Below are 26,832 nucleotides of genomic sequence, written 5' to 3'. Positions count from 1 at the left end.
CTTGCCACCAATTTCAGCCCCTTCCCTGTCTTCAGTTAATCTAGACCCATGGTTGAGTTTCCAATCCCACACCCTCTCCATTACAAAGACCTTCACCTCCATAACGTTGCCTTTCTCCACCCTAACTTAAAGCTTTATCCATGGGGTCAATTTTACTGAGAGGTGGTGGGGGTGGTTGTGGGGAAGGAACATATTGTTTGCCCTGGTAGCAAACCGACTGACTTTTAAAAAAAAGACTGCCCCCGCAGTGATATTACATTGTGGGGAGCCTTAAGAAGCTTTGAGTGGGACTTCCACCCTTCACTGGAAGGAGGTCCTGCCCTCAAGAGCTGCACGGCCAACCGATCAGATGCAAGGACTCAAGGAGGAACATAACAAAGATCAATGGGGACTGAACCTAGATAAATCCTGGGCTTTTGGGGCTGGGAAGGATTGGGCACCCAAGGGAGAGAGGGATTTTGGAAGTGGATAGGCATAAAGTGGGGGATATGATCTTAGAGGAGGTCTCCCTGTGATGCTCACAGGACACCTGCAAAGGAGGTACCCACCCTCCTTCTTGCCTTTCTACCAACATTGGTGAAAAAAACAGCTTCATACTCTTATAATAACAAAAAAAACTGCGGATGCTGGAAATCCAAAACAAAAACAGAATTACCTGGAAACACTCAGCAGGTCTGGCAGCATCGGCGGAGAAGAAAAGAGTTGACGTTTCGAGTCCTCATGACCCTTCGACAGAACTTGAGCTCGAGTCCAAGAAAGAGTTGAAATATAAGCTGGTTTAAGGTGTGTGTGTGGGGGGCGGAGAGATAGAGAGAGAGAGAGGTGGGGGGGGGGTGGTGTGGTTGTAGGGACAAACAAGCAGTGATAGAAGCAGATCATCAAAAGATGTCAACGACAATAGTACAATAGAACACATAGGTGTTAAAATTAAAGTTGGTGATATTATCTAAACGAATTAAGAATGGATGGTAGGGCACTCAAGGTATAGCTCTAGTGGGGGGTTTTTTTTATATAATGGAAATAGGTGGGAAAAGGAAAATCTTTATAATTTATTGGAAAAAAAAGGGAAGGGGGAAAACAGAAAGGGGGTGGGGATGGGGTAGGGAGCTCACGACCTAAAGTTGTTGAATTCAATATTCAGTCCGGAAGGCTGTAAAGTCCCTAGTCGGAAGATGAGGTGTTGTTCCTCCAGTTTACGTTGGGCTTCACTGGAACAATGCAGCAAGCCAAGGACAGACATGTGGGCAAGAGAGCAGGGTGGAGTGTTAAAATGGCAAGCGACAGGGAGGTTTGGGTCATTCTTGCGGACAGACCGCAGGTGTTCTGCAAAGCGGTCGCCCAGTTTACGTTTGGTCTCTCCAATGTAGAGGAGACCACATTGGGAGCAACGAATGCAGTAGACTAAGTTGGGGGAAATGCAAGTGAAATGCTGCTTCACTTGAAAGGAGTGTTTGGGTCCTTGGACGGTGAGGAGAGAGGAAGTGAAGGGGCAGGTGTTGCATCTTTTGCATGGGCATGGGGTGGTGCCATAGGAGGGGGTAGAGGAGTAGGGGGTGATGGAGGAGTGGACCAGGGTGTCCTGGAGGGAGCGATCCCTACGGAATGCCGATAAGGGGGGTGAAGGGAAGATGTGTTTGGTGGTGGCATCATGCTGGAGTTGGCGGAAATGGCGGAGGATGATCCTTTGAATGCGGAGGCTGGTGGGGTGATAAGTGAGGACAAGGGGGACCCTACCATGTTTCTGGGAGGGAGGAGAAGGCGTGAGGGCGGATGCGCGGGAGATGGGCCGGACACGGTTGAGGGCCCTGTCAACGACCGTGGGTGGAAAACCTCGGTTAAGGAAGAAGGAGAACATGTCAGAGGAACTGTTTTTGAATGTAGCATCATCGGAACAGATGCGATGGAAGCGAAGGAACTGAGAGAATGGGATGGAGTCCTTACAGGAAGCGGGGTGTGAGGAGCTGTAGTCGAGATAGCTGTGGGAGTCGGTGGGTTTGTAATGGATATTGGTGGACAGTCTATCACCAGAGATTGAGACAGAGAGGTCAAGGAAGGGAAGGGAAGTGTCAGAGATGGACCACGTGAAAATGATGGAGGGGTGGAGATTGGAAGCAAAATTAATAAATTTTTCCAAGTCCTGACGAGAGCATGAAGCGGCACCGAAGTAATCATCGATGTACCGGAGAAAGAGTTGTGGAAGGGGGCTGGAGTAGGACTGCAACAAGGAATGTTCCACATACCCCATAAAGAGACAGGCATAGCTGGGGCCCATGCGGGTACCCATAGCCACACCTTTTATTTGGAGGAAGTGAAAGGAGTTGAAGGAGAAATTGTTCAGCGTGAGAACAAGTTCAGCCAGACGGAGGAGAGTAGTGGTGGATGGGGATTGTTCGGGCCTCTGTTTGAGGAAGAAGCTAAGGGCCCTCAGACCATCCTGGTGGGGGATGGAGGTGTAGAGGGATTGGACGTCCATGGTGAAGAGGAAGCGGTTGGCGCCAGGGAACTGGAAATTGTTGATGTGACGTAAGGTGTCAGAGGAATCACGGATGTAGGTGGGAAGGGACTGGACAAGGGGAGAGAGAAGGGAGTCAAGATAATGAGAAATGAGTGGGGCAGGAGCAAGCTGAGACGATCGGTCTACCGGGGCAGTTCTGTTTGTGGATTTTGGGTAGGAGATAGAAGCGGGCCGTCCGAGGTTGGGCGACTATCAGGTTGGAAGCTGTGGGAGGAAGATCCCCAGAGGAGATGAGGTCAGTGACAGTCCTGGAAACAATGGCTTGATGTTCAGTGGTGGGGTCATGGTCCAGGGAGAGGTAGAAGGAAGTGTCTGCGAGTTGACGTTCAGCCTCCGCGAGGTAGAGGTCAGTGCGCCAGACTGACCTCTGCAGTCTGTCCGCAAGGACACCTGCGGTCTGTCCGCAAGAATGACCCAAACTTCCCTGTCGCTTGCCATTTTAACACTCCACCCTGCTCTCTTGCCCACATGTCTGTCCTTGGCTTGCTGCATTGTTCCAGTGAAGCCCAATGTAAACTGGAGGAACAACACCTCATCTTCCGACTAGGGACTTTACAGCTTCCGGACTGAATATTGAATTCAACAACTTTAGGTCGTGAGCTCCCTCCCCCATCCCCACCCCCTTTCTGTTTTCCCCCTTCCCTTTTTTTTTTCCAATAAATTATAAAGATTTTCCTTTTCCCACCTATTTCCATTATATAAAAAAAAAACCCCACTAGAGCTATACCTTGAGTGCCCTACCATCCATTCTTAATTAGCACATTCGTTTAGATAATATCACCAACTTTAACTTTAACACCTATGTGTTCTATTGTACTATTGTCGTTGACATCTTTTGATGATCTGCTTCTATCACTGCTTGTTTGTCCCTACAACCACACCCCGCCCCCCAACCTCTCTCTCTCTCTCTATCTCTCCGCCCCCCACACACACACACACACCTTAAACTAGCTTATATTTCAGCTCTTTCTTGGACTCGAACTCAAGTTCTGTCGAAGGGTCATGAGGACACGAAACGTCAACTCTTTTCTTCTCCGCCGATGCTGCCAGACCTGCTGAGTTTTTCCAGGTAATTCTAGCCTTCATACTCTTGCCCACTTTCCACTGCCCAGTGTGTAATGGCAGTCCAGGCGGATTGGGCAGTTAAGGATCACAATAGGCCTGAGGGCAAGCAGGCTGGTGGGCACCTTACACATCCTCCCATATTTTAGGGACTGGGTTGGGGATGTGCGGGAAAGAAGGGCACTACCCACCCGTCATATTTTCCGTACCGCTCCTACCAAAATCAGGCCCGGTGGGGCACCATAAAATCCAGCCCCATATCTTTGTCACCTCCAGATTCGACTATTCCAATGCTCTTCCAACCAGCTTCTGTCCTCTGATCTCCATAAACTTCAGCTCATCCAAAATTCTACTAGTCATATTCCATCCCACACCTCGTCCCTCTTACCCTGTGCTCACTAGCCTGATGCCTCCAATTTAATATTCTCATCCTCAGATTCAAATCCTTTTAGCCTCACCTGATGTAACATCCTCCAGTCCTACAACCATCCCAGGTGACACTGGTTCTAGATTCCTTCTCTACCTCTTTTAGGACCTTCTTTAAAACACTTCTTTGATGAAGCCTTTGGTTATCCCATCTAATGTCTCCTTTAGCTCCATATGGAATCTTACCTGATTATGCTTCATCATCTTGAGATGTTTTTCTATGTTAAAGGCACCATAAAATGCAAGTTAAGAACATAAAATAAGAAATAGCAGTAGGAGGAGACCATACAGTCCCTCAAGCCTCCTTCACCATTCAACACAATCATGGCTGATCTTCTGCCTCAATTCCACTTTCCTGCCTGCTCCCCATCGTCCCATAGGTAAAGATGTGGCATCTTTCCACTGGAGGTTGAGGAGAAGGTTGCCTTTAACATCAGAATCATGAGACCCGATACTTGTTTGAAAAGAAGGATTTTCGACAAGCATCCTACCTCCATGCAGGTTCTGAAGTCAGTCTCCAAGGAAATGCAGCAACTTGACAGTATGACTCTTGAGTGTACAGATTTTGGTTGTGGCAACATCTGGGAAGCTTTTTCTTTTTTTCAGATATTTGCTTTCCTGAGAGATCAAAAATCTATGAATCTCAGTCTTGAAGGATGGAGCATCCACAACCCTCTGGCGTAAACAATTCCAAAAGTCCTGAGACTATGCCCTAATATTTTATATTCCCCAGCCAGGGAAAATGCCTCTTTGTCTGCCCTGTCAAGCCCTGTTAGAATTTTTAGGTTTCAATGAGATTAACTCTCATTCTTCTAAACTCCAGAGAGTATAAGCACAATTTACTCAGCCTCTCATCATAGGAAAACCCTCTCACCCCAGGGACCAATCTAGCGAATCTTCATGCTAACAACTCCAATGCAAGTATGTCACTCCTTAGATATGGAGACCTATAACTATGCATCGTACTCCATGTATGCTGTAATGACCACAAAACTGCCTCATTTTGTAATCCATCCACTAGCATTAAAGGACAACATGCCATTTACCTTCCTAACTGCTTGCTGTACCTGCATACTGTTTTTCTCTATTTCTTTTATGAGTACATCCAAGTTTTTCTGAACATCAACATTAAAAGGTTTCAAGCCTTTTAAAAAAACAATTCTACCTTTCTATTCTAATACCAAAATGAATAATCTCATGCTACCCATATTGTATTCCATCTGCCACCTTGTTGTCCACTCGCTTAATCTGTTGGCAGCCAGGATTTTCAGCCACCTGTGGTGATGGGGTCGGGCGTGGGCACGTTTTGAAAATTGTGCTCCTGAATGGCATGTCAAAGTCTTGATACCTCTGGGTGGCGCTGGAATTTTCAAAGCAAGAATGGATGAGGTTGGAATCAAGAACACTCCAATTAACTGTCCATTAAGCTTCTTGGAAGAGTTTTTCAGAGCCAGAAGGAAATCATCAAACCTGAACAGCCTGGTGTGGAACAATTACATAACGTTCTTTATGATGAAGATTTTTTGCCACGGGACTTTTGTTGTGTATTGGACCTTAAATGGCCACTTTCGTGATGAGGCTGCTGGCCCTCTGATGTGCTGCCTCCTCTCTTCTGCAAGGCAGAGAGGCAGGTGCCATCATGACTGCCTGTCTCCCAGATGCTTTTGCTCTGCAGGCAGTTCCAGACAGAGCTCAGTGCCACTAATTGGGTACTGAGCTCGCTGCCAGCCCAGTTAGGGCATTAACGTTTTGAAGATTGCGTCGCAGGGTCAAGACCTGAAAATTTTCCAGGCATGGGGTTCCCAGCCCCGGATTGAAAATCGAACCCTAAATTTTTTTCAGCCTCTGTCTTCAGAGCTTACATTCCCACTTAAATGTGTATCATCAGTAAGCTTAGATATCTTGCTCTTAATCTCATGATCGAAGCCAGTAATATAGATTATAATCAGCTGAAGCCACTGCGCTGATCCTTGTGGCACTCAATGAGCCCCTTATCGTGGACATTAACTTTTTGTGTGGCATCTTATCAAATAACTTCTACCGCAAGAAAAAAAAGGAAATCTGGTGGCAAAAGGGGAAAAGTAGATATTAATAATCATCCAATATTTCCCTTAAAAGATTAATGGTTTTGTTCTCAACCCTGTAATAAAGCATTTCATGCTCCACTAGTCTTCTGTGTGAAGAGATTGCTCCTCTCCTCACTCTCTTAATGGTAGCTTTAAAGTTAAACTCTCTTGTTATTAACTATGTAACAAGAAGGAGCAGATTTTTTCTTATTCCCTCCTTAATAATTTAAAAACTTTCCATTAAATTTCCTGCCTTTGATGCACCAGCGGAAATAGTTTCAGCATCTCAAATCTCTCCTCTTAACTATAGTTTCCTGTCCCTTGCATAATCCTGCTAAATCTACACTGGGCACTGTCAGTTTAACATCCTTTCTATAATGGGGCAACCAAACTGCACACAGCACTGTAAACTAACCAATATTTTATACAAATTAATCATTACTCTTCCATTTTGTGTTCTCTGCTCCTATCTATAAAACATAAAATTCTATTGCTCATATGGCTTTATTTACTTGTACTTAGCGCTTAAGAGAATTATGTCTTAATACAGTGTATTTCACAGTGTATTTCGGACGTCTCAAAGCACTTCTGAAGTGTAGTCATTGATGTTATGTAGGAAACATGGCAGCCAATTTGCACACAGTAAACTCCCACAAACAGCAATGTGATAATGGCCAAATAACCATGCTACAGACAGGGGAGGGAGGTAAAACTGAATTCCTTTAATTTTCTTGCCGTCTGTCCATTAGCAGAGGTGTTTTAATTTTTGAAATAGTCTGTGGTGTGATTCCCCAAACTGTTTTGTGAAGTCAATTTTTAAAGTGACTGGCAGCAAGCTCTCTTTAGGGTTAAATCAGAAGTAAAGTTTATTCACAAATTTAAACCTGGGGAATGGTCGCAACTTCATACACACACACACACACAAGCACAGAATAAGAGGATAAGAAAGAAGACTTCTTACAACTATGAATAACTTAAAAGAAAAAGCACCACAGATATGGTTATCGGTTCACGTGATTGCTAGAGTCCAAGAAGTCAGAGACAGGTGAGGGTTCCTTCACAGAGGAAGCAGGATTTTGCAGAATTCCTTTAAAGTTGGTGGTGACGCAGCGAGATGAGGTTGGTGTACAGAGACTTGGTCTGCTCAGCAGATGATGGCAGGAATCTTCCAAAGAAACAGGGTTCAAGAAAGTTTAGACTTGATGCAGACTGTTGGTCAGCCTGGAACCCTGCTTTGATGTTTGCAAGCTGAAGTTTAGACAGCAGGCTGAGTTGCGAGTCTCGAAGTGTATTTTACGACTTTTCAAAGGCCAGAAGTGTATGTCATGTGATGTGGCCCATTAATGAGTCAGTTGCAGGCTAACAAACAGGTTCTGTGCCTCTGGTCAAAATCCATTGTTTACTATAGGTGATGGTGGCATTTAGTGCCTATGCAGGTATAACAAGTTTTGATGGCTCTCCCTTTGTTATAGTCCAGGCTGGGGAGGCAAGTTGTCTTCTGGTCCCTAGTTTTATTGATTTTCATGTGTCCTCACAACAAGAGATGTGAGTTTCCACAAGGATGAGGGTTACGTTTTTTGTCCTGTAACTACTGTTGGAAATTTCCAGAAACTGCAGCCAACTTGTGAATTATATGACCTGTAGCAGCCATCTTTTGGTTCAGCAAAGCCAACTTTTATGATAAGCAAAAAGATAAGGTTTGATTTAATAGTTTATGATCTCTTTCATGTCTTAGGGACATGACAATCTGTTTTTGTGAAGCCGATTGAGGATAAACAGTGGCCAGGACACCGGTGATAACTCTCATGCTCTTTTCCAAATAGAGCCATCTTTTTATGACCACTTTAGAGAGCAGAAAGGAATTTGCATTAACGTCTCATTTGAAAGATAGCACCTCCCTCAGTGTTGCACTGGAGTGTCAGCTGAGATTTCTGTACGTAAGTCTCTGAAGTAGGGCTTGAACCCACAGTCTTCAGATTCAACGGTGAGTTGAGCCACCGAGCTGATACTAATCCCTATGTTTCTCTGTTCATTCACGTCCTTCAGTGCTTTTACATTTTTCTCACAAAAAAGAATCACCTCAAACTTTCCATTAAATCTGGGGGAAATGGTGGCGTGGTAAATTCACTGGACTAGTAATGCAGAGGCCCAGGCTAATGCTCTGGGATATGGGTTCAAATCCCACCATAGCAGCTGGTGGAACTTGAATTCAATTAATTAATAAACCTAGAATTGAAAGCTAGTCTTGGTAATGGTGGCCATGAAACTATCATTGATTGTTGTAAAACCCAACTTGTTCACTGATGTCCTTTAGGGGAGGAAATCTGCCATCTTTACCTGGTCCAACCTACGTGTAACTCCAGACCCACAGGGATGTGGTTGACTCTTAACTGCCCTCTGAAATGGCCTAGCAAGCCACTCAGTTAAAGGGTAATTAAGGATGGGCAACAAATGCTGGCCTTACAAGTGACATCCCATGAAAATTTTTTAAAAAATTTACCATCTACTTGGCCATCCCATTAGCCTGCATGCCCCCAAATTACTTTATAGTCCTTGTCACTGTTGCACTAATGAGCATTTCGGTTATCACCAACAAATTTTAAGATTGTGTTCCCTACAGCCAAGTACAAATCATCTTTGTATAGAGTCCAAAAGTGGATTGAAGCACTAATCTGGGGTTCAGTGTTTACAATCCTTCTCCAACTTGAACTCCACCAATTTTGCCTATCTGCTTCCCCTCTATAAGACTACCTTTTACCCATAGTGCAAATTTCTTATTGTAACACACAGTTGAATTTATTGAACGCCTGTTGAAAATACCTGTACATGAAAGGGATTTCCTCACTGTCTTTCCATTTCATAATCAGGGCGAGTAAATTTTTGTGAAAGCAAATTTGAGCAGAAGTAATTTCTGCCAGATTTCCCTCATTAGCTTACTTCTGTCATCTTCCCCTGAACCAGCCAAGTGCCCTCATTTAAATATATAGTAATGAAGGTCAATGGCTTTTGCATTCTCAAAGCACTCAGGATAACTCAGGCTGAGATTTATCTGACCCACCAGTTGCCAAGATCAGCTGAGACATGCAGCAATAAGCTTGAAGAGTCTAGAGAATCTGATTAGTGATTCTTGCACTAAAAACACATTTCAGAATGATTTTTGGTATTCTACCTTTACACACCTGAAAATTGTTTCCCACCACATATGACGGCACTGCCAAATTACCCCAAATCTCTGTCCATATGAAAGATTTCTGGAGCAAGTATGGCATTCCCTATAGGCATACCCTTGTATGCAATTATCATGGAAGAGGAGGATCAGAAATACAAAGGAGAACAGGCAGCGTTAAAGTGCAAGAATCCAAAATCAAGTCTCTCCGTCCACCCCCACCAATCCCCATAACCAGAATTCATTATGAATGGTTGGATGTACAAGTATTCTTCTTTTAAAATGTTGAAGAATGTGCTGGTGCCCAAAGTGAGCAAGGAAAGAAAAGTATAGCCAACTGGTGTGTTACCTTGCCTCCGCTGGTGAGGCTATTGAAGTTGTTCTGCTTTGGTTGTGTCAGCCTCACAGGCTAACATCCGTAGTTCTTGTGGCATTGGCCTGCTGCTCTGAGGGTGAGACAATCAGTGCTCTATCCAGGTGGCAAATTTACTGGCACAATACCAGATGGTCTGTGTCTTCTTATTACCTCCAGAAGTGTTTGGATATACAACGCTGTAAAATACTGGATGGTATGCCCATGTCCTGCTGCCATATTTAGCTGATTGTTCCAATGTTCCTGCTATTCTTCAAAATATCAGTCGAGTGATGAGGCATGTAGTGAAATTTTCTGAGGTCAGCTGACTGAGCCAAGTATTGCACCATCCTACCTGCTGCTGAAATGTTCAGACAGAAGTGAATTTTAAAAGGCTTCACTTTAATTTCTATGCAGATTATACCAGTCCTACACAAGATTTATGCCAATCACAACTCTAATGAAAACACAAATGAGTTAACTCAATTCACACCTACATCAGTTACATTCCTTTTATCTGTCTAATTTGTCACGTCTTCAGAAAAATTAAATTTGCCTTGCCTTTCAAAATTCCATGTGGACCATCCTTGCTTTTGAACTGCTTATTGATTTTATCTCGAATAATGCGCTTTAATAGTTTTCCCACAATTCACGTTAGACTAACTAGTTGATAGTTTCTCAGTTTATTTTTCTCTCCCTTTTTAAACAACTCTACTCTACAATGCTATGACACAATTTTCCTATTTACAATGACAAATTTAGCTAGTGCCTTTGTTGTCTTCTCTCTGATATAACAGTCTCAGGTACAGTCCACCTGAGTTCTGCTTTTCTTTAAATTGATTGATTTACTTTGCACTGTTAACACTACTAATTGTGCCATATTATCCTCCAGTACATTTTTGTTCTTGCCTCCACCATCATTTATAAAAGCTAAAGCAAAATATTTATTTAATATCCCTGTCATATCTTCATCCTGTAGATTAAACTCCTTCCTTCATTCATTCCTGAGTGGTCCAACTGTCCCCCTCAATTTTCTTTTATGTTTTACAATCTTATAAAAATCATTACTATTTACTCATATATTTTTTCCTTACTTTTAACGCATTTAATCTTCTCTCTACCCCTACCTCTATTCCTCATAATTATATTTAATATTGTTAGCCATAACTATCACATGCCTTCTTTTTAAGCCTGATTTTAATCTCTATTACTCCTGAAACCCTAAATTTTAATGCAGCCTCTATTCACCATAAAGGAATATATTTACTTTAACAGTAGCAATAAGACAAAGAGCACAGATTCAAACAGATGAAGGGCAAAGTTAGAATTGACATCAGGAAGCTCTTCACAGAAAATGAACAGTGGATACAATGGATTTCTAAGTCACGTAGTAGAGGCAATGACCTTTCAATCATGTAAGAACCATTTAGAAAATGTTACGACAGGGTGTTAGAATCTCTGTAAAGACTAAAAACTTTTAAAAAGAAATTCGTACTTCCGGTTAACAGCTGAAAGAATGAACATGTTAAGATCTCAAGTTTTAACACATGACTTGAAAAAAACTGTTGACTAAACACTATTTTCTTCTTTAGGCAACTTGTATTTTAAACTACAGAAAGTGACATTCCCCTTGTATACTTATTACCTATAGCACTCTCCATTGTATCACAGGCCTCTTAACTAGCAGACCACAGTTGCTCCCAGCTTCTAGTGGCTTTCTGGATCCCTGCTTTACTGAGTAGTAACTTTGCGTGACCATCTCTAGGCACTTTACTTGGCTTTCAGATACATTCTTAAATCCCCCATCAGCACTATTCAGATGATTATTCTTCCCCCGACATGCCAGAACAAATCTCCTGGAATCCATAAAAGCTACAGAATGTGTCCCTTTGACTAGCGACCATCTCCCTCCCACGTCTGACTGTAGTAGCTCGCAAAGCCAAAACAGCCTTTTCTCTCTGCTAACCACACAGAACCTCTGGTGTTTCCCTGTGATAGTCATTGATTTGTAGGGAAGCCTGTAGCCTGATCTCAAAAAACGGCTTCCTCTGCCCTCTTCCCTGTGGCAACATGAAACACATTAACCTTGCATTCAGGTAGAAATGTTAATTAGCTATTTTGACCCCAATGCCCCTTTCATCTTGAAAGTAAATTGGCAGTTCACAGCACAACTGTTTACAACCCAATACCTTTAACACCTTTCTGGAACTTTGAGATGCTCAGAGTCTACTCATTGCAAACTCAGAGACTGTTGCTATTGTCTTTAAGCATAAATATCTTGCATCATCTTCACAGTAAAATAATCCAAGTCTTCCATTGATCTCTAACAAAACTACCCAGGCTTACTGTCAAACAGACTTCAGAATAGGTTTTATGACCCCCTTCATTTATTGTAAATTTAAGTTGTAGTCCCAAAATATAATAATCTTGTAATTGTAATAACAGGTCTATGTCTTTTCCGGGCATGAACTAAGATGGGCCAAGTAGTGTCTCCTATTCCCATTTATCTTGTCCATGTTTATGTGACCCTAGTGGGAAGGATGATTGTGCCTCCAAATTCATCTGTATTGTTGGTTCCCATTATACACAACCTTAAGAATATAACCTGCAACATTGTTTCTGAATTAGCATTGTAACTACTTTACCATAGTATCATTGTTTATATCAGTAATAAGTTCAAAATTGCAAAGATCTATCCTTGCCCCCCTCCTATTTCTCATACTGCCCCATGACAACAACATCTGAAAGCACAGCATTGGTTTTCTGTGAAATTATCAGATTGCTTATCCAATATCCAGTTCTGGCTGAGCAGAAATTTCCTTACTTAAATATTGGTAAGACTGAAGCCATTGTTTCCTGTCCCCACTCCAACCTCCATTCCTTGGCTAATGACTCCATCCAATTCTCTGTCACCAGCCTGAGATTAAACTAGTCTGTATGCCACCTTGGTGTCACATTTGACCCCAAGATGAGCTTCCGACCTCATATTCATACCATCACTAAGACCAGCTATTTATACCTCTGTAACATTGTCCAATTTTGCCCTGTCTCAGCTCATCTGCTGTTGAAACCCTCATTCATGCTTTTGTTAACTCCAGACTTCACTATTCCAATGCACTCCTGGCTGGTCTCCTACATTCTACTCTTCGTAAACCTGAGGTCATCCAAAACTCTGCTCCCCTTGTCTTAACTTGAATCAAGTAAGATTCACCTATCAACCCTGTGATTGCTGAACTACACTGGCCAGTTCAAGCAACGCCTTGATTTTAAAATTCTCATCCTTGTTTTTAAATCCTTCCATGGGCTCACCCTCCCCTATGTTTGTAATCTGTGCCAGCCCCACAACTCTCCAAGACATCTGCACTCCTCTAATCCTGCTTTCTTGAGATCACAGATTTGAATTATTCCCTCATTGGTGGTAGCATCTTCAGTTCCCTAGGCCCTTATCTCTGGAATACCCTCCATGCTCCTCTTGGCCTCTTTACAGATTTTCTCTCTCATTTTTTCCCATGTTGGACAGAATGAATTTTGTTATGTGCACCAATATCAAAGTGATGTGCAGATGTGCTCCACCAGTAGAGGCAAAAAAAAACTATTTGTAATATATTAACTATCTGACCTATATGTAACTCCGGACACACAGCAATGTGGTTAACTGTTAACTGCCTTCTGAAACGGTCTAGCAAGCCACTCACTTGTCAAGAAGGTGGCTGACCACCACCTTCTCAAGAGCAATTAGGGATGAACAATAAATGCTGACTTTACCAGCAATGCCCACATCCCATGAATGGAGAAAAGTACTGAATTGTCTTTGGGACATCCTGAGGTTATGAAAGGTACTACATATGCCATAGAATGGTTACAGCGCAGAAGGAAACCATTCATCCTGTCATGTCCGTGCTGGCTCTCTGCAAGAGCAGCTCAGCTAATCCTACTCTCCTGCCTTTTCCCTGTAGTCCTGGGCCTGAATCTGCTGGTCGGCGTGCAGGAGCGGGCCCTGCTCACCGACGCGTAAAATGACGTGGATTCACGTTGGATGTGCATCCCGATGTCACCGCGTGTCATTCAGATCTTCAGTTCGGCGGGCACACACCAGAGTCGGCTGCCGAACTATCAAATGCCTATTAAGGCCATTAAATGACCAGTTGAAACAATTAACAGGGCTTCCCGTCCAACTTTAAGGCTGGCGGGAGGCAAGCAGCCCAGGCGGCCTTCACATTTATCATGAAACCTCATCCACAGGCGGGATGAGGTTTCATGAAGGCTTTATAAATTAGATAAAGATTTTTATTGAAATACATAAACATGTCCCAGCTCATGTGAAGCTAATTTTTTTTCTCTTTTTATTTCAAAGTTTAAATATGGAATTAATCTCCTTGAGGCCTCGGAGATTTCTGCGCTCTTTCGCATGCCCTGACTCTCCCTCCTCCCCCCACCCACACAGGTAGCACTGAGCGCTTCCAGGTGCGCATCATACTGGGCGGGCCTAAATTGGTCCACCCACATAAAATGGTGGCGTGCAGCCCAATGATGGACAGTGATTGGCTGCGCGCCAGCCCGCTCCCGCCCAGCCCACACGATGGGCAGAAAGTTCTCCCCCTACTGTTTTTTTTCTCTTCAGATAATGATCCAATTCACTTTTGAAAACCACGATTAAATCTGCTTCCACCACACTCTCAGGCAGTACATTCCAGATCCTAATCACTCACTGCGTAAAAGTTTTTTCCTCATGCTACCGCTGGTACTTTGGCCAATCAACTTAAATCAGTGTTTTCTGATTCTCAGTCCTTCTGCAATGGGAACAGTTTCACGGTATCTATTCTGTCCTGACGAGTAAATTGTTTCTGTACCCTCTCTACTGCCTACGTACAGTCTAATTTGCAGTGGAACGCCTGTTATCGACTTGTCAGGATTTTTGCAGGTTGTAACGTTGTGTGATGCAGCATTGTGTGATACTAGCCTGCACTGTTAGTATTCCTTATGTAATTCACATTTCAGCTTCTCATATTGAGTAGAATGTTGTTTCTTGTTGAGGGGGTTGTTTATTGTTGTGCTTTATGCTTGAAGAGTAATTGCCAAAGAGTCTTGATTATTTTCAATTGAGGAGAAGGATGTCCCATATAGTCGAATTAAAATAATGGAATGACGTTTACCTTCCACCAACTCCCCGCACCCCCACCCCACCCATAAAAAAAACAAAATTAAAGTGCAATCAGAAGAGAAAATGTCTCATTCATTTTGACAACTCTCACTTGATGAAGCTTATTGTCTTCAATTGTCAGGCTTAAGAGCAAGTAAATAAATCTAGTATTTTCTGGCAACCATTTGATTCTCTACTGAATGCCTGAGAGAGCTGAAACAATATATGGAAAAAAAACATAGATGTATCTTTTGGGTTTTATTGTTTCTGTTGGGTTCATTACACAGAGCTACTTTTTCTTGTTACTCTTCTTGAATGAAGCCATTTGTTTTTGTGAAAAAAAAAGTTAAGCTTTACTCCCTAAAAACCACTCAACTGCGAAGAAGGTAGCACAACGAAAGCAAACCAGGAAAACCCTAACGCTGTCACTAGTCTGGGCCAAGTTATCTGATCTCAGCCACTGCAGTTAGCTGGGAATACAACTATATTCATAGAGTAGAGAGAAGGAAAGTCAACCAAAGTCTCCATTTGTGATTGGTAGAGAAACAGGATTAGGCTGATCTGAGCACTCCTGATCACAGGTCCCAACACCTTCATTCAGTTCAAGCCTGCCCCCCCTTTACTCTCCTCACAGGCTGACCGACACTGGGGCATTTTCTTGAACCTCCCCATGCCACAACCTTGACCTATGAATCTGGAGCACTCTCACCTTCTTAAACTCAGTCTATCGTGGGTCTTTGAGACTTTGTCCAGCTTTCACTTCAGGACATATCTGCTCTCTCCTCGAACTTGCTGCTTATCCAGTCAAAGCTATACTACTTCACGCTTTTCCATCCTCTCCAATCAGATACCTCTCTCCCACACTTGAAGCTCCTCTAATCGCAGCTGCATTTATCCTACTCTTTCCAGTTGCTTGAGTTTTTGCATTTGGGACTCAACTTTCAGCCCCTGCGCATGCACCTTAGAGGGACCAGAGCCCCCTCCCTCACTTTCCTCCTTTTAAACAACTCCATAAAACCTACCTCATTAACCAAATTTTGGTCATTTGACCTAATATCTCTTATGTGGCTCGGTGTCATACTTTGTTTTATAATGCTCCTATGAAGCTCCTTAGGATATTTTATTATTTTAAAGGCACTTTATAAATATAAGTTGTTGTATTAATACATGGACAAACCTAAATGAATCAGCTGTTGAACAATGTAATATAGTGTTGAGTATAGGGCTTTAAGAGACCACACAAAAAGAAAATTGTATTAAACTGAGGATTTTAAAAAGAATAAATGAGATAGGATGAGAGATTTGAACAAGAGGTGAAGATGGTAAATATATTACATGGCCAAGTTAAATTTGTTTAGCCTAAAGCGGAATGTCATGAAAAATAAAATAGTTTCCGTTTAATTCCTCTGTTTTCTTGCCTAAAGAACCACAGTTGTATTTGTGTTGTCTTTGCTATTATTAAAACAGGATTATTGCCCTCATACTTTCAATGAACCAAGGTAGTTGACCCCGAGTATCGTTAAACCAAACATTCATAAATACACTGGGAATATTGGCTGCTGATTATCCATGACCATGCAGTAGATTTCTCTCCTGTTTTGACCAGTAATTGAGCCTGGGGGTATACTCGAACAGTGACTGCATTAGTTTCTGGCAGAGGTAGAAAAATTATTTCTCCCTCTTGGTTTCAAGTTGCCTCTCGTGTACAATAATGCTTGTTATAACACCCTCTGCACACTCTTTCAGTTCACTTGAGGCAATATTCTTTTATTTATGACATTTTTCTACTGTGAAACAGATACTAAATTAAGCATTGAAGCTTAGTTGAGAATTTGTAGATCACTAAACTGGATTTGAAAGCCATCCATGGTATCCTGGAAGGAATGCTGTTGCATGAAATAGTGCGCAAGTTATTAAATCCCTTGTTTGTCTGTGCTAATTGATGGAGAAGATTGCATAGAATTGTGCATGTTTAGTTCTGCTGATGTTTAACATATTTGTTGAATCCTTCACTAAAAGTAAAACTAAAATCGACTAAATGTTCTGTGACTGCACATCTCAGCAGCTGAAGAATGAATTGATGCAGTAAGATATCTTAATGGATGAAGGTTTATGTGATTATATATTGTTCAAGCCCTCCCCGTGAGCGAGAAAATTATGCAATTTCCCTATTGAGTAATCTCATGCAAAATGTGTTCATAGAATAGCGGAAGAAACCCGGAAGTATTGTATACTGTGAGGACAGTGATAGACTTGAAGAGCACATAGACAAGCTGGTGGAATGGGCTGACACATGCCAGATGAAATTTAATGCAGAGAAATGTGAAGGGGCTGCAGATACAAGGAGACCTATATGCACAAATCATTGAAGATGACAGGGCAGGTTTAGAAACTGCTTTAAAAGGCATATGGGATCCTGAGCTTTATAAGTAGGGGCATAGACGGAAGGGTGTAATGATGAACCTTCATAAAACACTGTTCCAGCCTTAACTGGGTATTGTTCACTAATGGCAGATGGAGTTTAATCCGGACAAATGCGAGGTAATGCATTTTGGAAGGGCTAATACAGGCAGGAATTATACGGTAAATGGCAGAACCCTTAAGTGCATCGACGGGCAGAGGGATCTGGGTGTACAGGTCCACAGGTCACTGAAAATGGCAATGCAGGTGGATAAGGTAGTCAGGAAGGCATATGGCATGCTTGCCTTCATTGGCAGGGGTATTGAGTATAAAAGCTGGGAAGTCATGCTGCAACTGTATAGAACCTTTGTTAGGTCACACTTGGAATATTGCATGCAATTCTGGTCGCCACATTACCAGATGGAAAGAGACATTGGAGAGGGTGCAGAGGAGGTTTACCAGGATGCTGCCTGGTCTGGAGGTTATTAGCTATGAGGAGAGGTTGGAGAAACTTGGATTGTTCTCACTAGAGCGACGGAGATTGAGGGGTGACTTGATAGAAGTTTACAAAATTATGAGTGGCATGGACAGAGCAGATAGTCAGAAGCTTTTTCCCAGGGTGGAAGAGTCAATTACTAGGGGATATAGATTTAAGGTGAGAGGAGAAAACTATAGAGGAGATGTGCGGGGGCAAGTTTTTTACGCAGAGGGTAGTGAGTGTCTGGAATTCGGTGCCAGAGGAGGTGGTGGAAGCAGGCACGATAGTGATGTTTAAGAGGCAGCTTGACAAATACATGAACAGGATGGGAATAGAGGGATATGGACCCCGGACGTGCAAAATGTTTTAGTTGATGGGCAATATGATCGGCGCAAACTTGGAGGGCAGAAGGGCCTGTTCCTGTGCTGTACTTTTCTTTGTTCTTTGTTCTATATAAATACTGCGGCTCCAAAAGCAGGTTAGAGGCTAGGAATCCTTCGACGAGTAACTCACTTCCTGACCCCGCAAAGCCTGTCCACCATCTACAAGGCACAAGTCAGGAGTGTGATAGAATACTCCCCACTTGCTTGAGTGAGTGCAGTCCCCACAACACTCAAGAAGCTTGACACCGTCCAGGACAAAGCAGCCCGTTTGATTGGCACCACATCCAGAAACATTCACTCCCTCTACCGCCAATGCATAATAGCAGCAGTGTGTACCATCTACAAGATGCATTGCAGGAATTCACCATGGCTCCTTCAACAGCATGTTCCAAATCCGCGACCACTACCATCTAGAAGGACAAGGGCAGCAGATAGATGGGAACACCACCATCTGGAAGTTTCCCTCCAAGTCACTAACCATCCTGACTTGGAAATATATTGCCGTTCCTTCGCTGTCACTGGGTCAAAATCCTGGAACTACCTTCCTAACAGCACTGTGGATGTACCTACACCATATAGACTGCAGTGGTCCAAGAAGGTAGTTCGCCACCACCTTCTCAAGGACAGCTAGGGATGGGCAATAAATGTTGGCCCAATTTTGGGCACTTCACTTTAGGAAGGATGTGAAAACTTTAGAGAGGGTGCAGAAAAGATTTACAAGAATGTTTCCAGGGATGATCTGTTACAAGAATAGATCTGAGAAGCTGGGGCTGTTCTCTTTCTGAAAGGTTGAGAGGAAATTTAAAAGAAATGTTCAAAATCGTGAGGGGTGCTGACAGAGTAGCTTGAGAGAAACTCTTTGCTTTAGTGGAAGGTTTGAGAACCAGAGGATGTAAGGTGATTGGAAAAAAAAACCAAAGGCAATATGAGAAAGCATTTATTGAATGCAGCAAGTAGTTAGGATCTGAAAAGCAATTCTTGAGAGGACAGCGGGAGCTTTCGAAAAGGACTTGTATAAGAACCTGAAGATAAAAATTGCAGGGTTATGAGAAAAGGGCAGGGGACTGGGACTAGCTCTTACTGGGAATTGCTCTTACACAGAAGCAGCAAGGACTTGATGGGCTGAATGGCCTGTGCTGTAACCATTCTATGATTCTAACCCACATTTATGTAGCACCATTCACAACCTCAGACTTCACCATTGTAATATAGAAAATACAGAACCTAATTTGATTTTTTTTAAATTAAAAGCCCAGCAGAGTTAAATCTCTTGGTAGCTTTGATAGTTCCAATGAGTTTTGACAGTTTCAATGAGTTTTGACAGTTCTTTGACAGCTTTGACAGTTCTTTGGCAGTTCCAATGAGTTCATGCACTTTTTGCATACAGTCGTGTCTACGTTTAATAATCCCAAAGGGTGCCTTACGTACCCCAAAGGATGCCGTATCTTTCCCAAAAGTGTCCTGGGACCGTATCCGAAGGAGTACCTTACTTCCCCAATGGGGTACCCTGGCTATCCAAACAATAGCCTGCAGTTCTGCTTTTCATTCCGGGGAAATGGGCTCTATTAGCACTTGGACCAGCCCCCCCCCTGGAAAAATTGCATAGGCTGCTGAGGTGGGTTGGGCAGAAGGCATGCCTTTGTGCTCTGGCGCCTTGTTGAATTTAATGAAGAAAATGATTAAAACAACAAAAAGCCCTCATCCCTACCCACACATTCACCATGCCCCATCCATGCCAATCTAAGCCACATCATGCCCCCACCCAACCCAGTATGGCACCTCACATTCTGCATGCCATCCTATGCCCTCATACCCCTATATTAACCCATACCTCTCCATCTACTCCCATGGCCACTCAGACCCCCTATGGCCCACACTCAACCCAATAGCTCATTATAGCCCCTATGCTAATTTAGTGTCAACGCATGACTACCACTCACCACACTGTTCCCTTACCCTCTCCAGGCCAACTCATCTAGTTTCCACCATGGACAAACATCAGGAGCTATGCTGACATAAGATAAAGTTGTTTCTATTGATGGTGTCATTATTTAAAAGAAAATTCTCTCATTGATTAAAAAACATTCAATACATTGAAATTCCTTGTGAAATCTCTTACGAAAACACATTTTTACTCTATAACCACTTGGGGCTGTCAATCAAACTGATGATTTAACAAGTACCCCATTGATGATGATAGGTTGTGAAATCAGTCATGCCGCACAAAAACCAATAATGATAACCCTCAGGTTATGTCAACAGAGAGAATAAAATATCAAGCACCGATTTTTTAAAAAGCTCCACACTTGTTTCAAAATTCAAAGCCCAGCAGAGTTAAATCCCGTAACAGATCTGAGGAGTTTTTGTTGTTTTCTTGACAGCATTGAGAATTCTTCGACAATTCCAGTAAGTTCGTGCAATTTTTGTGCACAATCATGTATACTTTTAACAATTCCAAATGATGCCTTACCTACCCGCAAAGGGTACCTTACCTCTCCCAAAAGTGTCCTGGGGCAATATTTAAAGGGGTACCTTACCTCTCCAAAGGGGTACCCTGGCTATCCAAACAAACCAAGTTCAGACCAGCTCTCACCTAGCCCAATCGGCAGACATCGGGTTTCACACTCCTACCAGAATCCCACTTCAGTGGAGGCAGCTGATGGTTTAAATGGCCAGCTGTCTCCATAAGTCTCTCTTGCGTGAACCTTGGCCCAATTCCAGTCCCGCCACTGCGATAATAGGAAGTACCATGTTTGGGGGCGGAACTTAGGACTTCTGAGCTCGTCTGCCATTTTTGGCACAATGGAGAGGCCCTCCGTCACGGTGAGAATTCAGGCCAAGGTCTCACAGCCAGAAATAAGAAAATGGCCAGATAATTTCTGTTAGCGATAGTGGTTGAAGGATACTTTTTTGCCAGGGCACTGGGGAGTCTTTGAGTAGTGCATAGGTTCTTTAATGTCCATTTGAGAGGGCATTTAGGGTTTCAGTTTAACTTGTCATCCGAAAGTGGCAGCCCTGACAGTGCAGCACTCTCTCGGTGCTACATTGGAGTATCAGTCTCGATTTTCTGCTCTAACCTCCAAAATGAGATTTGAACTACAGCTTTCGGACTCAGAGGTGAAAGTACTGCCCCATGAGCTATGCCTGAAACCTAATGCAGTATATGATATGGCACTGAACCATACAAGCCAGGAGTTTTGAGGCATAAATCTTGGCAGTGTTGATTCAGCTGATCACAATGGAGGTGGCATGGGCATAACAGTTGATGTCAACACCCTGACTGAGGAGAAATGGAAAAAATGGGTAAAGTTCCTGCTTTCAGATTATTCTCTGATGTTTATGTTGGAAGTGGCATGTGTGAATACAGTGAGGATCTATGAAGGCGCCACTGTTGAATAACTTCCTGACTGTGTTCAGGTTCACACATGACTACCCATTTTGGCAATGTGCTGTCAAGCTGCTTCTGCTACCACTACGTATGGAAGTGAATTCAAACATTTATCAGGAGAGTAAGGCTAAGGAGAGAAAATCAGAATGAATATTGGAGGAGAAAAAATATTTTGCCACGGGGAAATTACAAGTACTTCTAGTCTTTTATAGAACTTATGAGCTGATCTTCACCTTTTGCTAGGAGAAGTAGCTGCCTTCTTGAAAATCTCATCCCAATGAAGAGTCCAACTGCCCTTTGTGGTCAACTTACATTAAAAAGAAACTGATCTTTGGATTACATCTCACAAGGCATTACTGTGCAGTGCCATGGAATTGAAAGATACTATAGTAACTTTCTGTAAGATTCAGGAGAGTCATTGAATGGCCTGGGTCCCCCATATTCTGAAGCAACATTTGAGAGATCTAAGAGCAAGCCATCCTTTCACTTTGGCGGCCACGGTTATTGGCCTTAATAGTAAATCCCCCATACCAGGCTGGAGTGGGATATTACAGTAAAAGATAGGAAATTCTTTCTCTATCTGCCACGTGTGCACCCATTGGAGTCTACAGCATGGATGGTGAAGTCTGTAAGTGTCTCAGCACTGAGAAGCGGTACACTTCGTTAACGTAATTAATTCAGTGTTATTAGGAGTCTGATTTAAATTTTACAGTAGCAAAATAGTGCTGGGAGCTGTTGGCTCAAGAATATTTTTGTAGCGCACTCTATGGGCCAGGGGAGCAGGAGTCCTGTCTTCAGCCCCTTAGGGAAGATTTCAAAACTCCTTCTGATCATGGCCTCTCTTCAGCCCCTGCTGTGATTGGCAACCCACTGCTCTATCTTGCTAGCTCAGATTTGCAGCCAATCATTCTCAAGAGCACCTAGCTGAGGCCTCCTGCCACTGGTTTTGGTTAGCTGCCAAAAATGACGAGGTCTTCCTGTTAATTTCAGCAGGACTTCTGCGTCTCTAGCCTAATCAGAAGATGAGTTGCTGTTCCTCCAGTTTGCGTTGGGCTTCACTGGAACATTGCAGCAGGCCAAGGACAGACATATGGGCATGAGAGCAGGATGACATGTTGAAATGGCATGCAACCGGAAGGTCTGGGTCATGCTTGCGGACAGACCAAAGGTGTTTCACAAAGTGGTCACCCAGTTTGTGTTTGGTCTCCTCGATGTAGAGAAGACCACATTGGGAGCAGTGAATGCAGTAGACCAAATTGAAGGAGGTACAAGTGAAGTGCTGCCTCACCTGAAAGGTTTAGGCCCTTGGACGGCAAGGAGGGAGAAGATAAAGGGGCAGGTGTTGCACCTTCTGTGTTGCACCTTCTGTGATTGCATAGGAAGGTGCTGTGGGAAGGGGCTGAGATGTTGAGGGTGATGGAGGAATGGACCATGGTGTCTCGGAGGGAAGGGTCCCTACGGAATGCTGACGGGGTGAGGGGAAGATATGTTTGATGGTGGCATCATGATGGAGTTAGCAGAAATGGTGGAGGATGATCTTTGAATGCGGAGGCTGGTGGGGTGAAAAGTGAGGACAAGGGGGACCTGAGAGGGGGTGGAAGGTGAGAGAAATGGGAGATGGGTCAGACACAGCTGAGGGCCCTGTCAACTACAGGGGGTGGGGGGGTGCGGGGACTTCAATTAAGGAAGAAGGCAGGCCAGAAGCGCCGTTTTGGAGAGTGGCATCGGAGGCGAAGGAACTGAGAGAATGGGATGGAGTCCTTGCAGGAAGCGGGGTCTGAGGAGCTGTAGTCAAGGTAGCTGTGGGAGTCGATGGGCTTGTAATGAATATTGGTGGACAGTCTATCACCAGAAATTAAGACAGAGGGGTCAAGGAAGGGAAGTGTCAGTGATGGACCATATGAAGGTGCTAAAGGGGTGGAAATTGGAAGCAAAATTGGTAAATTTGTTCACGTCCAGACCAGAGCATGAAATGGCACCAAAACAGTCACCGACATACTGAGAAAAAAGTGGGAAGGGGCCTGAGTAGGACTGGAACAAGGAATGTTCCACATACCCAGTGAAGAGACAGGCATAACTGGGACCCATGTGCATACCCATAGCTACACCTTTTATTTGGAGGAAGTGAGACTAGTTTAAGGAGAAATTAGTTTATTGAGAGAACAAGTTCAGCCAGCGGAGGAGAGTGGTGGTGGATGGTGATTGTTCGGGCCTATGTTCAAGGAAGAAGCAGAAAGCCCTCAGACCATCTTGGCAGGGGATGGAGATGTAGAAGGAATGGACGTCCAATGTGAAGAGGAAGTGGTTAGGGCCAAGGAACTGGAAATTGTTGATATGACCTAGGGCATCAGAGGAATCGAGGATGTAGGTGGGAAGTGACTAGACAAGGGGAGAGAGAAAGGAGTCAAGTTAGGAAGAAATGAGTTTCATGGGGCAGGAACAGACTGACACAATCAGTCTACCGGGACAGTCTTGTTTGTGGATTTTGGGAAGAAGGTAGAAGTGGGCTGTCCGGGGGTGGCCGACTATGAGGTGCGAAGCTGTGGAGGGAAGATTTCCAGAGGAGATGAGGTCAGTTACAGTCCTGGAAACAATGGCTTGATTTTCGGAAGTACCACCTGACAAGGGTGGTGTGGTTGTTGTCTGGCATACTGACCTCTACCTCGCAGAGGTTGAGCACCAACTCTCAGATACTTCTTCTTACCTTCCCCTGGACCATGACCCCACCACTGCAATTTCTGTTTTTGTTTAATGCTCTGGGGACCTGGATTTGAATCTAATTGAATTAAAAATCTGGAATTTAAAAGTCTGATGATGACCATGAAACCATTGCCAATTGTCATAAAAACCCATCTGGTTCACTAATGTCCTTAGGGAAGGAAATCTGTCATCCTTACCTTGTCTGGCCTACCTGTGATTCCAGACCCAAATAGTGTGGTTGACTCTTAACTGCCCTCTGAACAAGGGTAATGAGGGATGGGCAATCAATGATGGCCTAGCCAGCGACGCCCACATCCCATGAACAAAATTAAAAAAAACATGTCCTATCCTGCGACTTTGCTATGCACGGTAGGAACAATTGCACTATAGAATTGTACATTGTAGAATATTAATAAGGGTACTATAGAATTGAAGATATGCTAGGCTGCATTCCGACTTTCATTGTAAATTTAATACTAATGCAGTTGGCAATACTTTTCAAACTTCAATATAGGAGCAGGGTCATCTTGATCATCATTAAACTATCTTTTAAAATTAAATTAGTCTCACATTTTGTCAGTCCCAGATAAACTTCTGCTCCAAAACAGTGCCCTACAGTATTTGGCCTTCCAACAATGTTTGCTTCTAATATGGATTGCGCAAACTGCTAGGTTCACAGCTGTTTTTAGGTTTTAAAATGAATGTCTCTGCATGTCCTGAAGCAACAGCACTCTATTGGCATTTTTCCTCTGATAGACAGATGTTAAGTCCCACAGAAACACCATTACGTGTGTTGTATTAGTCTAGGTGAAGTCTCTGACTTCAACATTATTTGAACTGTGCCAGTCAAAAAATGGCATATGCACCAAATACATGCAGGTCTTGCATGAAGTGTTAGTGTACAGACAGGGGCTCCTCTGTATATAGAGTTAAATTAGAACATCTTTTACTGCTGTCAGGTTTGTATCTGTCCAGAAATGGACTAGTGGTGAGTGCTTTGTTGCACAGTCTACCTGGAATGTTCAATAATTACTGACAGTCAGCTAAAACCTTGCTACACAAATATTACTTCCACTCAAATTTCCTCCACCAGCACCTGTAGTGCGTGCCATTCCTTGGCTGGCTGCAAAAAAATAGCATATCATTTAACAAGTTAAATGATGATCAATGTCAAGGTGCCAGGTGTGCTGGAGTCATGGTACAGAGGCCTGGGCCATTCACTTGGGGTTTTATTTCAAGTCGCCTGCACGCTCACCAGAAAGGTTTCATGTTATCCTTTTGGCACTTTTACATTGAATTACAGCTGACGGGAGCTCTTGAACATTACCTGTACACATATAGTATGTGTGTACCAATGGTGATTATGAATTCTCAATTCTTGGTCATATGGCCAATAACCAATTAATTCAGACTAAGTAACTGTTTTCACTCTGGTCCAACAACTTTGTACAGTGATTTGTGGCCTTTTTAAAAAAGATATAACTCAAGTATTTTTATGTTTTGGCTTAATGCCATTTTTAGATTATTTCCAGTATTCACCTTCTGTAATACAAAGCTAAGCTGTGTTTTTAATGGTTTGGGGATAAATAAGATGGTTATATTTATAAATTCTATTATCTTTCAGTTTCTTTTTCAAATAAAAGAAAGACAGAATTGCATTTATATATTGCCTTTCACAAACAAAGAGCATCAAAGTGCTTTACAACCAATGGAGTACTTTTTGTTGTAATATACGAAATGCTGCAGCCAATTTGCGCACATCAAGCTCCCACACACAGCAGATAATCTGCTTTTGTTGATTGAGAGTTAAGTAGCCAGGATACTGAGGATAACTCCCTTGCTCTTCTTCAAAATATTGCCATGGGACATTTTCCATTCACTTGAAAGCGCATCTGGGGCCTCAGCGCAATGTCTCAACTGAAAGATAGCACCTCTGATAGTCCAGCACCCCCTTAGAACTGCTGTGGAGTATCAGCTTTGATTTTTGTGCTCAAGTCCTGCAGGGGGACTTGAACCCATAGCCTTCTGAGTTACCCTATACTAACTGTTAATTTTTTAAAATTCACTTTGTAATGTTAAATACCATTGCATGATTTTTGAGTAATTGAATTTCAGTAAGAGTTAATATTACTATTTTTAAGCTTTATTTGAAATATAATTTATTCAACAATGTACTCAGTAATGCTTTCCATTTTTCATCACATTTATGCAGTAAATGAATACAGAGCATTACTACCTGTTCCATACAATTTATGGGTTATTGAATTTGTGCAATTGAACTGTGAATCATCACCTCCTAAGATCGAGCCCACATGTAGGATTAACTGATCAGAAACTGGCTTAGTTTAAATTAGAAAAAAGTAATATAAATATTCATAAATAAATGGCTGCTGCTTTTAATTTTATAACCTAAAATTTGAACTATTCTGAATTTCAACAGTTGTTGCAAAACATTAAGAACCTGTATAATCACTGACTTTAGGTGCCAACTGTCATTGTGGATGCACTCTCACTGCATAGTCATAGGGCGGAATTTTATGCCGGTGAGATTTTATGATCCCGCTGAAGTCAATGGACTTTTGAACAGCTTGCTGCCCCTGCCACAATGGGGCTACAAAATTCCGCCCATGGAGTCAGGAGTACATTCCCATCCCAGAGATATGGGGCAGAATTTTTTACTTGGCGTGCAGGCGTGCGCCCAACACGCTTGAGCATAAAATGACTCGTGATAACATCGGGCAAGCATCCCAAATTCA

General features: G+C 43.0%; 1 protein-coding gene across 4 annotated transcripts in view; it reads left to right on the top strand.

Moving 5' to 3' along the window:
* LOC121280155 (ERC protein 2) overlaps positions 1 to 26,832 on the top strand; it is an 859,042-nt gene that overhangs the window by 755,167 nt on the left and 77,043 nt on the right. The gene's annotated exons all lie outside the window — the stretch shown is intronic.

The sequence above is a fragment of the Carcharodon carcharias genome, chromosome 7, assembly GCF_017639515.1.
Source record: "Carcharodon carcharias isolate sCarCar2 chromosome 7, sCarCar2.pri, whole genome shotgun sequence".
In the NCBI taxonomy this organism is placed as follows: Eukaryota; Metazoa; Chordata; class Chondrichthyes; order Lamniformes; family Lamnidae; genus Carcharodon; species Carcharodon carcharias.
Note: the sequence above shows the minus strand (reverse complement) of the source record. Positions and strands in the feature narration are given on the sequence as shown.